Consider the following 14,780-nt stretch of genomic DNA (forward strand, 5'->3'; position numbering starts at 1 on the left):
AGGTTATCCTATGACCCCTTTCAATCCATATAAATGCTTATAATATGTCCCTAGGGGTCGTTGGACCCCTAGATACATATATTATAATGAAATTTTGAGCCATATAAATTATGATAATATGTCCCTAGGGGTCCTAGGACCCCTAGAGACATATGTTATCATGAGATGTGTCCAAGGGGGTCATAGGTTATCCTATGACCCTTTTTGACCCATATAAACTATTATAATATGTTCTTAGGATCTTGAGACCCCTAGAGACATATGTTGTCATGAAATCTATTGAAAGGGGTCATACATTATTCTATTACCCCTTTTAACCCATATAAATGATTATAATATATCGCTATGGGTCCTAGGACCCCTTGAGACATATGTTGTAATGAAATATGTCGAAAGGGGTCACAAGTTTTCTTATGAATTATTTCAACACATATAAATAATTATAATATGTTACTAGGAGTCTGAGGACCCCTAGGTACATATGATGTAATGAAACATGTCAAAAAGTGTCATAAGGTTATCCTATGACTCCTTTCAAATCATACAAATGATTATAATATATCCCTAGGGGTCCTAGGACCCCTAGTGACATATGTTGTAATGAAATGTGTCGAAAAGGGTCATAAGTTATCTTATGACACCTTTCAAAACATATAAACAATTATAATATGTCCCTAGGGGTATCAGGGCCCATAGAGACATATACTATAATGAAATATCTTGAAAAGGGTAAAAGGACATCATATGGCCCATTTCAACCCATATAAATGAGTATAATAAGTTTCTAGAGGTCCTACAAATCGTAGATACATATGTTGTAATGAAATATGTTGAAAGGGGTCATAGGCTATCATATGACCCTTTTAAATGTATATAAATGATTATAATATGTCCCTAGGGCTCTTGGGACCCCTAGAGACATGTTGTAATGAAAAGTGTTGAAAGGGGTCATAAGTTATCCTATCACCCCTCTCAACTCATTAAAAAATTCTAATATGTCCCTAAGGGTCCTGGGACCCCTAGAGACATATGTTGCAATGAGATGTGTCAAAAGGGGTCATATGTTATCCTATGGCCCCTTTCCACCCATATAAATGGCTATAATATGTTGCTAGGATCTTGGGACCCCTAGAGACATATGTTACCATGAAATGTGTCAAAGAGGTCATAGGTTATCCTATGACACCTTTTGACTCATGTAAATGATTATAATATGTTCCTAGGGGTCTTAGGACCTCCAAAGACATATGTTGTAATGAAACATGTCAAAAGGACATATACCCCCTTTTGACCCATATAAATGATAATAATATGTATTTAGGGATCCTAGGTACCCTAGTAAAATATGTTTTAATAAAATGTGTTGAAAGGGGTCATAGGTTATCCCATTACCCCTTTGGACATATATAAATGATTATAATATGTTCTCAGGAGTCCTAGGACTCCTAGGGACATATGTTCTCATGAAACATGTTGAAAGGGGTCATAAGGTTATCTTATAACTCCTTTCAACCAATATAAATGATTATAATATGTCCCTAGGGGTACTAAGACCCCTAGAGACATATATTGTAATGAAATGTGGCAAAAGAGGTCATAGGTTATATTATAACCACTTTCAAACTCTAGAAATGATTATAATATGTACCTAGGGGTCCTATGGCCCATAGAAACATATGTTGTACTCAAATATGTTGAAAGGAGTCATAGATTATCCTATGAAACCTTTCGACCCATATAAATGATTCTAATATGTCCCTAAGGGTCATGGGACCCCTAGAGACATATTTTGTCATGAAATGTGTTGAAAGGGGTCATAGGTTATCCTATCAGCCCTTTCAACCCATCTAAATGATTATAATATGTCCGTAGGGGTCCTAGGACCCCTAGAAACTTATGTTGTAATGAAATGTTTCAAAAGGGGTCAGAGGTTATCCTGTGATGCCTTTCAACCCATATAAATGATAATAATATGTTTCAAGGGGTTTTGGGATTCCTAGAGACATATGTTGTAATGAAATGTGTCAAAATGGGTCATAGGTTATCCTTTGACCCCTTTCAACCCATATAAATAATTGTAATATGTCCCTAGGAGTCCTAGGACTCTTAGAGACATGTTGTAATGAAATGTGTTGAAAGGGGTCATGGGATATCCTATGACCCATTTTGACCCATATAAATGATTATAATATTTTCTAAGGAGTCCTACGACCCTTAGGGACATATCTTGTCATGAGACATGTCAAAAGGGGTCATAATGTTATCCTATGACTCCTTACAATGCATATAAATGATTATAATATGTCCGTAGTTGTCCTAAGACCCTACAGACATATGTTGTAATTAAATGTATTGAAAGGGGTCATAGGTTATACTATCACCCGTTTGAAATCATAGAAATGATTATAATATTTCCCTAGGTGTCTTAGGACCCCCAGAGACATATGTTGTAATGAAATATTTCAAAAGGGGTCATAGGTTATCCTATCACACCATTCAAACCATTTACAAAATTATATGTCCCTAGGGGTTCTAGGACTTCTAGCAACATATGTTGTAATAAAATGTGTCAAAAGGGGTCATAGGTCATCCTATGGCCCCTTTCGACCCATGTAAATGATTATAATATGTTTCTAGGGTCTTGGGACCCATAAAGACATATGTTTTCATGAAATGTGTCAAAATGGGTCATAGGTTATCCAATAACCACTTTTGACCCATATAAACGATTATAATATGTCCCTAGGGGTTTTGGGACCCCTAGAGACATATGTTGTAATGAAATGTGTCAAAAAGGGTAATAAATATTTTGATGACCCATTTGACTCATATAAATAATTATAATATGTCCCTAGGGGTCCTAGGACCCCTTGAGACACATGTTGTCATGAAATGTGTTGAAAGGGGTCATAGGTTACCCTATCACCCCTTTTGACCCATATAAATGATTATAATAAGTCCCTAGTGGTCCTAGAACACCAGGAGTGTGATGAAATGTGTCAATAGGGTTCATAAGTTATCCTATGACTTCTTTCAATCCATATAAATGATTATAATATGTCCCTAAGAGTCCTTGGACCTCTAAAGAGATATGTTGTAAGGAAATGTGTCGAAAGGGATCATATGGTATCCTATGTCCCCTTTCATCCCATATAAACAATTATAATATATCTCTAGAGGTCCTAGGAACCCTAGAGGCATATGTTGTAATGAAATGTGTCAAATCATCGGCGATACTATGGTCACCTATGACCCATTTGGATCCATATAAACTATTATAATATGTCCCTAGATGTCTCGGGACCCCTAGAGACATATGTTGTAATGAAATGTGTAGAAAGGGGTCATAGCTTTTTCGATGACCACGTTTGACCCATATGAACTATTATAATATGTCCCTAGGGGTCTTGGGACCCCTAGAAACATATGTTGTCATGAAATGTGTTGAAAGGGGTTATAGATTATCGTGTGACCCCTTTTGACCCATATAAATAGTTATAATAAGTCCCTAGAAGTCCAAGGACCCCTACATACATATGTTGAGATGAAATGTGTTGAAAAGGATCATAGGTTATCCTATGAGCTCTTTCAACCCATATAACTGATTATAATATGTCCCTAAGGGTACTGAGATCCCTAGTGACATATGTTGTAATGAAATGTGTCAAAAAAGGTCATTGGTTATCCTATGTCCTCTTTCAACCCATATAAACAATTATAATATGTTCTTAAGAATCCTAGGACACTTAGAGATATATGTTGTAATGAAATGTGTCGAAAGGGGTCATAGGTCATCCTATGGCACCTTTTGACCCATATAAATGGTTATAATATGCTAATAGTGTCTTGGGATTCTTAGAGAAATATATTGTCATGAAATGTGTCAAAAAGGGTCATAGGTTATCGTATGAAACTTTTTGATCAATATAAATGATTATAATATGTCCCTAGGGGTCCTAGGACCCCTAGAGACATATGTTGTAACAAAATGTATCGAAAAGGGTAATAGCTTTTCTAATGACCCCTTTTGACCCATATAAATGATTATAATATGTCTCTAGCATTCTTGCAAACCCTAGAAACATATGTTGTCATGAAATATGTCAAAAGAGGTCATAGGTTATTCTATAACACCTATTGTCCCATATAAACAATTATAATATGTCTCTATGTGTCTTAGGACCCTTACAGACATATGTTTTAATGAAATGTGTTGAAAGGGTCATAGATTATCTTATGAAGCCTTATGACCCATATAAATGATTATAATATGTCCCTAGGGGTCCTGAGACCCCTAGTGACATATGTTCTAATAAAATGTGTAGAAAGGGGTCATAGCCTTTTCGATGACCCATTTTGACCTATATAAATGATTATAATATATCCCTAAGGGTCTTGGAACCCTTAGAGACATGTTATCATGAAATGTGTTGAAACAGATCATAGGTTAACCTATGACCCCTTTTGACACATATAAACACATATAATATGTCCCTAGGGTTCCTAGGACCCCTAAAGACATGTGTTGTAATAAAATGTGTCGAAAGGGGTCATAGGTTATCCTATGACTACTTTCAACCCATATAAATGATTATAATATGTATTTAGGGGTCTTAGGATTCTTAGAGATATATGTTATAATGAAATGTGTCAAAAGAGGTCATAGGTCATCCTATAGCCCCTTTCGACCCATATAAATGATTATAATATGTTTGTAAGGTCTTGGGACCCCTAGAGAGATATGTTGTCATGAAATGTGTCAAAATGGATCATAGATTATCCTCTAACCCCTTTTGACCCAAATAAATGATTATAATATGTCCCTATGGGTCTTAGGACCCCTATAAACATATGTTGCAACCAAATGTGTGAAAAAGGGTCATAGATTATACTATCACCCCTTTCAAACCATACAAATGATTATAATATGTCCCTATGGGTCCTATGATCCCTAGAGACATATGTTGTAATGAAATATGTCAAAAGGAGTCATAGGTTATCCTATGACCCCTTTCGACCCATATAAATAATTATAATATTTTCTTAGGGGTGCTAGGACCCCTAGAGACATATGTTGTAATGAAATATGTCAAAAGGGGTCATAAGTTATCCTATGACCCATTTTAACCCATACAAACAATTATAATATGTCCGTACAGGTCCTAGGACCCCTAGTGACATATTTTGTAATGAAATTTGTCGAAAGGGGTGATAGGACATCCTATGGCCCATTTTGACCAATATAAATGATTATAATAAGTCTCTAGGGAACCTATGGCACCTGCTGACATATGTTATAATTAAATGTGTTGAATGGTGTCATAGGTTATCCTATAACCCTTTTTGACCCATATAAATGTTTATAATATGTACCTAGGGGTCCTAAAACTTCTATAGACATATGTTGTAATGAAATGTGTCGAAAGGGTTCATAGGTTATACTATGACTCCTTTCAAACCATAGAAATGATTATAATATGTCCCTGCAGTTCTTATGATCTTTAGAGTCATATGTTATAATAAAATATGTTGAAAGGGGTCATAGGGTAACCTATGACCCCGTTCAACCCATATAAACAATTCTAAAATGTCCCTAGGGGTCCTAGGACCCCTAGAGACATATGTTGTCATGAAATGTGTTGAAAATGGTCGTATGTTATCCTATGACCCCTTTTGACGCATATAAATGATTATAATATCTCCCTAGGTGTCCTAGGACCCCTAGAGAAATATGTTGTAATGAAATGTATTGAAAGGGGTCATAGGTCATCCTGTGGTCCCTTATGAACTATATAAATAATTATAATATGTTCTTAGGGTCATGGAATCCCTAGTGACATATATTGTTATGAAATGTGTCAAAAGGGGTCATATGTTATCCTATGACCCCTTTTGACCCATATAAATGATTATAATATGTCACTAGGGGTCTTGGGATCCCTAGAGACATATGTTGTATTGAAATGTGTCAAAAGGGGTCATAGTTTTTTCGTTGACCCATTTCAACCCGAATAAATGATTATAATATGTCCCTAGGGGTCCCATATGTTGTTATGAGATATGTCAAAAGGGGTCATAGTTTATTCTATGACCCCTTTTGACCCATATATATGATTATAATATGTTACTAAGGTTCTGAGACTCCTAGAGACATATGTTGTCATGAGAAATGATTAAAATATATTCCTTGGGTCCCAAGATCCCTAGAGACATATTGTTTCATGAAATGTGTTAAAAGGGGTCATAGGTTATCCTATGACACCTTTTGACTCATATAAATGATTATAATATGTCTCTAGGGGTCCTGGGATCCCTAAAGACATATGTTGTAATGAAACATGTTTAAAGGTTTCAAAATTTATCTTATGACCCCTTTCAACCCAAATAAATGGTTATAATATGTTTCTAAGGGTCCTAGAATCCCTAAAGACATATGTTATAATGAAATGTTTTGAAAGAGGTCATGGGTTATACAATGACCCCCTTCAAACCATTGAAATGATTGTAATATGCCCCTAGGGGTCCTATGACCCCTAGAGACATATGTTATAATGAAATATGTTGAAAGGGGTCATAGGTTATCCTATGACACCTTTCAACCCATATAAATGATTATAATATGTTTGTAGGGGTCCTAGGACCCCTAGTGACATATGTTGTATTGAAATGTGTCAAAAGGGGTCATAGGTTTTCCTATGACCCCTTTTGAAATATATAAATGATTATAATATGTCCCTAAGGGTCCTAGGACCCCTAGAGACATATGTTGTCATTTAATGGGTGAAAATAGGTCATATGTTAGCTTATGAGGACTTTCAAATTATATAAACACATGATTTATGTCCATAGGGGTTTGAGGACCCCTATGAATATATATTGTCATACAATGTATTGAAAGGGGTCATTGTGTATGCTATGACTCCTTTCGAATCATTTGAAGAGTTGATATTTTTTTTAGGGGTTATAGGATCCCTATTAACATATGTTATCATTTAATGGGTCAAAAGAGGTCATAGGGAACCCTATGATCCCTTTCGGCCCATTCAAGCACATGATGTATGTTCGTAAGGGACCCAGGACCCATAGGGACATAAAATGTGTATTATAATGGGTAAAAAGGGGTCATAGAGCATGCCATGACACATTTCGACCTATTACATGACAAAATATGATCATAGGGTTTGTAGGACCCCTAGGGACATACATGTTGTGTTCCAATGGGTTGAATTTGGTTAAATAATATCTTGTGACCCATTTCAACCCTTCACATGACAAAATTTGTTCTTGTGGGTCCTAAGACCTCTATGGACAAGCATGTTGTTTTGAAGTGGGTTGAAAGGTGTCATAGGATCATCTATGATCCATTTCAATAAAATACATGATAACTTATGTTTCAAGGGATCCTAGGGCCCCTCGAGACATGTATTTTGTGTTCTAATGGATAGAAAGGTGTAATAGGGTATCCTATGACCCCTATGGACATACATCTTATATTCCAAAGGGTAGAAAGGGGTCATAAGGTACTCTATGACCCTTTTTGACACATTATAGGAGAACATGTGTTGCTAGGGGTTATAGGACACTTATCATGATATGTTTTGTGCTCCAATGGGTCAAATTTTGACCCATTACATTATAACATATGTTCCTAAGGGTCCTAATACCCTAGGGCCATACATGTTGTGTTCCAATTGGTCAAAAGGGGTCATCAAATTTCCTATGACCCCTTTTGGCCCATTACATAACAACATATGTTCCTAGGGGTCCTATGACCCCTAAGAATGTATGTTATCATGTAATGGCTTGAAAGGGTCATAATATACTCTATGAACCCTTTTGACCTATTGGAACACAACACATATGTCTGTAAGGGTCCTAGGACCTCTATGAACATATTTTATCATGTATTAGGTCAAAAGGGTTCATAGGATACTCCATAACCCCTTTCTACCCATTAAAACACAAGATATATGTCCCTAGGCATCCTTTGACCCTTAAAAAGATATGTTGTCATATAATGGGGTCATATTGTATCTCATGACCTATTTGAACTCATTGGAACACATGTATGTTCCTAGTGAAGCCCGTAGGAACATATATCATCATATAGTTTATTAACTTAGGTTATATATATATATATATATGACATATAATTAGGGTATCCAATGACCCATTTGGACTCATTAGAATACATGTATGTCCCTAGGGGAACCCCTAGGAACATACATCATCATAAAGTTTGTTAACTTAGGTTAGTAATATATATAATGTATAATAAGTTATAACTATATATGAAATAATTATATAATAAATAATAATTATTATTTAATACTATATAATAAATTATTATTATTATTTAATACTATATAATAAATTTTAGTAACTATGTATAATAATTAGTCACCCACCAATTATGTTATAACTATATTATATTAGGACTTGATATAACTTTAAAAATTGGTCCCCACTCCCTTTACATTTGAATTCGGTGCCATAATTTGGGAGCATAAATTGGATACTCATTCTAAAATCAGATATCCATTCTCAAATCAGATACCCATTCTGAAATTGGATAACTGATTAGGAAAGGTATTACATTTTTGGCTTGATAGTAGGATGGTGGGAAAAAAGTTAAAGTGCATTTGGAAATTCTTTTAGGCATTTCAAAACTACATGTTTTTCAGATTGCCACTTTTTGGTACACCATGATCCTCCACATACCCAACATGCTACTTATTGTCTCTCTTTAGAAGTGATGCCCTATGAAAGACCAACCCTGGTAAAGGTTACAATACACACTGTTAAATCTAACCTAGTTAAAGGATTTCAATCACCTTGTTAGGAGTGATCCTTTTTAGAGGACTTTAGGCCATTCCATTAGAATGTCACCTTTTCAAAGGATTTAAAAATTATTGTTAGGTCAACCTTAATCCAAAAGATTTACCCTTGACTAATTCAATGATTAGAGAGTAATAGTAAGGCTTGATTTGATAACAAATTACAACTCCCTTGTAGATTATAGACCTCTATTTCAGTCCTCCATTCTACTTGGAATTCACATGCTTCAACTCTGATAGCTTGTTCAACCTTAAAACATTCATACTCTTAAGCTTTCTTCATTTGCATGCCAACAATAGTCACTTTTGTTCAGCCACTGAATGAAGTAATACCCTAGACTCCTTGTCTTCCTTAGGTTCTCACACATGATAACCTTTTCATCTAACCAACTATCTCTATAAATGAGAATTTAGATATTTTTCTACTTAACCACAGCCATCTAGTTTAAGGTTAGGTAGGATTAGGTAGGATACAATGAATCTAATCACTTTTTAATTTGGTTCCTCTAGAAAATTCTTCTACAATCTTCCTTGAATTTGCCTCAAAATGGTTTACCTTGAATTCTGTGCCATTAGCTCATCATAGTTATCTTCCACACAATTCAAGAAAACAAAATAGTTAACTTAGATTCATCAAATCTTTGATTTGACATTATTTTTTGTCACTCAACATCTATACTATTATGTCACTTGGCCAACACTAGTTCACTTGACAAACACTAAATTTTATTGATGCTTGGTACCAACTAAAATTTACTCAACATATACTAACAATCACTCAACTTGCACTATTTCCATCTTTCCTCACTATCTCTTGATTTTCACTCAGCTTCCACTGATTTCCACTCAGCTGCAAGGCAAGGCTTTGTAGAGACTTTTATTACTTGATCTTCTTCCAATCTCAACTTGAGAAATATTTCATTTCAAACTTTAAGTAGATAAACAATATACTATAGTATCAATGTCTTACTTGGTCTTAGTACTTCTTTTACATACCAAATAACTCAACCTTTCTTTTGGTGTTATTGTTATCTCCTCTTTTCAAATCCTTTTCATCAATCAACTAAATGATAGATTTCAGACCAAAAACCAATTATCTCTCCAAAAGGTTTAACATCATTCACAAAATAATGATTTTTCCATTATAGGTTCTTCACTTCAAAAAGATCTTATATGAACACAAATTAAAAGGTACATGTTTTCTTACTGAATTTGAACATAGAATTGTCAAAGATGCATTAGATAGTGAAAGATAGATAGAGGCAATGAATGAAGAGATTGATCAGATAGAAAGGATAAAACTTAGACTCTTGTTCCTAGACCCAAGGACAAGAATGCAATTGGAACAAAATGGGTTTTCAAAAATAAGCTAAATGAGAATGGACAAGTTTCAAGAAACAAGACAAGATTGGTTTGCAAGGGTTATGCTCAAGAGGAAGCTATTGACTATGCAGAAAATTTTGCTCATGTTGCTAGACTTGAAGGTTTTAGAACACTACTTGCATATGCAACACACAAAATATTCAAAGTATATCAAATGGATGTGAAATCAACATTCTTGAATGGAATCCTAGAAGACGAAGTCTACATAGAGAAACCAAAAAGTTTCTATTAACCAAAATGCCCTCTTACAATAAAATCAAATTTAAATGATAATCCATTCAATGGTCACCTAGGGATTTTATGAAATAAATTAACATTGGCTATATTATTATTTCATGTTATGCCTTATAAAATTTTCAATTCATGACCTTGGGATTCATTATCATGATCAATTAAGTGCTAACTCAGGTCAAGAGGGTGAAGGTGTGACTATTTTGTGTTTGCATCATCACTAAGTTAGTTGGCTTAACCAAGGTCAAAACAATGAAAGTGTGATTGTATTGTTTTTTCCTCGTCACAAGATCATACTAACATGCTATGGTTTAAGTTGTGATAGTATGAAAAGGGCCAATATTCAATGTTAAAAGGAGACATTTCACACTATTAAATCTTTTAGATCTATGGCTAGCACATGGTCAAAACAGGTAGAGAAGAAGCTAAGATCAAAGTTGCAATCAAGCAATTCCCTCTTTTTTTCTTGGTTGCAGGGTTATAAAGTGAACCATGGGTCAAGGTGGAAATGATGTGAATGTAGTCAGGATCTATGGTCTCCACAATGTCATAGCAAGGCTTGATGGTTGACTCTAGTTGATCAAATAACACAATTGATTTGACACACTTATGATAGTAGAAGTAGCTCCTTGATGATGGATCTGATCTTTTCAATATTCTACAACCAATTTCATCTTTCCCTAGGTATGATAAATGCAAGGGGACACTCCATTTCCTTCTGTTGATCCATATGTTTAGTTAGAAGTTAATGGCCATTGTTCTTGTCTCTCAAAGATTATGTAGTGGTTAAGTAATCTTCTTGCATCTAGACTTGCACTTTGATTGGACCTTTTATAGTTTTGGTAATAATTATTCTCTATAATTTGAATGTAGTGGTTGAATTTTATCTTAGGGTGGAAGCTATCTAAGTTATGCTTACACTATAAAAGATGATATTGTACTCTTTCTTAGGGTCAGATCTTCTCTATTTCTCTAGTATTGCCTTGGCATGATATTATATTCCCTTTTTGCCTCTGAATTATATGACATCCTATCTTATCTCCTTCAGCCATTGATGTGTTGTGCAAGCTTTTTCTTACATCTCTTCAATGTACTATGAATATCTATAATCTACATTTTTGTATCTTTGTTGGCCTATAAATGATAAGAAGTGAAGCATTTTCTCCTTATGTCACTCATGTGATTATTTGATCTATATGTAGCTAATAGATTAAAGCAAGTCTAAATCCATATATCTTTGTATTGTCATGATAATGGTAATATACTTGTATGGGTAGAGATTGGTCTAAACACCCTATTTTGGTGCATCACCTCTTTAGAATAGACTAGGTAGTTACTTTCATGTATTCCTTACCCCTCTTCTCTTCAAGAATACTTTAGATGCATCCTAATAGTAGAGGAAGTCAACCTTCTCCAGAGACTTAACCTCAAAGTTCAAGTCCTATAGCTTAGAGGTTGTTTCCATGTTCCACAATGTTTTCCTTAGGTCAAAACTTTGGATAAGGGTGCAAGCTTTTGTGAAAATAGTTTTTTGGCATGCCTAGTGGGACAATATATTAAAATATTTAAAGTTCACTAGCATCGAAGAAAGATTCCATGTTCATGTTGAGGAGATAGTACTACCTTTAGTATAAAGCCTTCAAGAGGCTCATATATTCAAGAGTACGTGATGACTCTAATCTTTAACCACAATCTAGTTCCAGACCAAAATTGCTATGATTCATGCCCAAGACACACACAAGAGCATCTTCCAGATGTAATTTCCAATACCAAGATCTTTCTTTTTCTAATCCAAGGAGAAAGTCTAGGGTATCTCTATCACCAGTTAGGAGTGCAGTAGTAACACATACCCCTGTAAGATCCATCTCCACTCCTCCTATTGTTAGGTCTTAGCCTAGAATACCATCTGCTCATTTCAATAGGTCACTTTCTTACATGGCTAGAGCTCATGCTTTTTCCACCTTGAATGGTGGGAGCCCCCTCCTATTAGCCCAAAGGCATGATATACCAGTGTTAGATCTTAAAACTGTGTTTACTAGTGAAACCTCCATCTCCCCTATTTAGCATATTCAAGGGGTGTCTAACATTTTTAATATTCATAGAATCACTAAGGATGATGTCATAATCAAGATTCTGGCCTCATCCTTGAAAGGGAAGGTACTAGAATGGTATAGAGGTTTTACTCATAACTCTATTGCTGATTGGGATGGGTTAGGGGCAGCCCTATGCAAGAATTTTGAGGACAAAGTAAAAACCTATCACCTTTAGAACAACTAACAACTATCAAGAGCCCCCCCCCCCCCCCCATGAATGTTTGACTAATTTCAAGTATATATTTTAGAAGACATGGGAAAAAATATCTATTGTAGTGAAGCCCTCTCCTGGTAATGTATTCTTGTATTATCTTAGAGCCTTCAACAATGATATTGCTACTACTCTAAAATATATGGGAGGGGACACTCTACCAAATGCTTATGAGGTTTCTATAAGAGTGTAAAATATTTTGATACATGGAAGAAAGTTAGCTCCAAGGCCCCTAATTCCTTTCATCCTTGACATGCCCAATCACCAGCCTATTATAGCACCTATTCATACTTTGTCTACAAGTCAACCTCTTGTTATGATCCCAATAGCCTCCATGTCCTATAATGGAGTTGATAGAATTGAAGCCATGATGTAAACAATAATGCATAATGTAGATAGGAGGATGCTAGATCAAGAAAAGAAGATGGAGGAAAATAGTGTAGTAGTACAAAAGATGGGAAATGAGATGGTAACTATGAAAAGGTAGCAAGCTGAAAATAATAGGCCTCTCCAACTCCAAAGTCAATATCCCATTCATGGTAGACCCCCAAACTAGATTCATGTCTCCTATAATCAAAATAGACCTATTGACCACCCAAAAACTTTAAACACCAACCTAAATAGAGCTTTAGTCCCTCAGAACAATCTTTCCCAAGATCAAGATTTCTTCCCTTCTTGTAACTACTCCTATGGATATTTCATGTGTTAGAAGGAAGAATCTTACTTGGCATTAATTGTACTAGAGTGAGTAGTTTTCTAGCAACACAATGCTAATCAACCAGATGATACTTTTCAGCAAGATGGTTGTTCTTTCATGAACCATCTGGAGGAAGAGCATTGTAATGTAAACTAGGATTCTTGTGCTTTCAATACCAAGAGAAAAAGAAGAGTTGTGGAAGAGGTTACTCCTCCTCCTTCTAATCAAGCTTCAACATCAAGTGTAGTGCCACACATACAAATAGTTTCCCAAAAACACAATGCTAGTCAACCCACTAAGGTCCATCGGCAACAAAGGCAAAATGAAAGCAGAGGAGATGCAATTACCCTCAAGCTATTCCATCTCAAGATTCTACATATAGGGCCTCTACCAAGATATCTAATGCATCTTTTAGTGTAGTACATGAAATAAGGAAGACCAACGTAAACATTTCTATGTGGGATGCTATTGCTAATATACCATCACAAAAGAAGCTACTGCAATGGGAGTTGGAAAGCATTGAACTCAAAGATCAACTACCTAGCATGGAGAATGCCATGAGTTTGGTACAACCATCAAAGGAGGTAGAAAAAATTAAAAAGGTTAGACCTCCTCCATTTTATGTTTCTTTGATTATATAAGATAATCTAGTCCATAACTACATGATTCATTTAGGGGCTAGTAGTTTAGTAATGCCCAAATGTGTTGCTAATATTTTAGAATTGAAATATGAACCCATTGTTAATCATGTGTTGTAGTTAGATAGTAGTATTGTAAAGACTATGGGAATCCTTAGAAATGTTGAAATGGCCTTACATGCATGCCTGGGTTGTATTGTAGTTCAAGATATATCAATAGCTAAGGTCAAACCACACTTTTCCATTTGCCTTTCAAAAGATTTTACTACCCAAATAGGCAATTACATATCCTTTGATTGGTCATATATGTTTTTGAGAACTAGATATGGAACCAAAGATTCAATCAAAGAAAAACCATTAGCCCTTCATTATATTAAGCCCTATACTCCTAATCTCATCAATATGGACTACACCATCTTAAAAATAGATGAAAATGACACAAAAAATGAGCTTGCCACTTCTCTAGCTGAGATATCTAATTTCCTTCTAGATGAATGGGCCAATGTATATTAGTTTGATCCTATATCAGAAACCTTGGAGATAAGCCTTGACACCTATTGTATATTAAAAAAGGATGCTCTTGTTCCCAACTTAATGAAAATCAAAAGAAGACATAGGTAGGATATGGATTATGTATTTTGATGGATCAAGAAATAAAAATTGATTAGGGGTTGGTGTGATGTTGGTTTC

Source organism: Cupressus sempervirens, chromosome 1, assembly GCF_028749045.1.
Source record: "Cupressus sempervirens isolate cs-2001-9-10 chromosome 1, ASM2874904v1, whole genome shotgun sequence".
In the NCBI taxonomy this organism is placed as follows: Eukaryota; Viridiplantae; Streptophyta; class Pinopsida; order Cupressales; family Cupressaceae; genus Cupressus; species Cupressus sempervirens.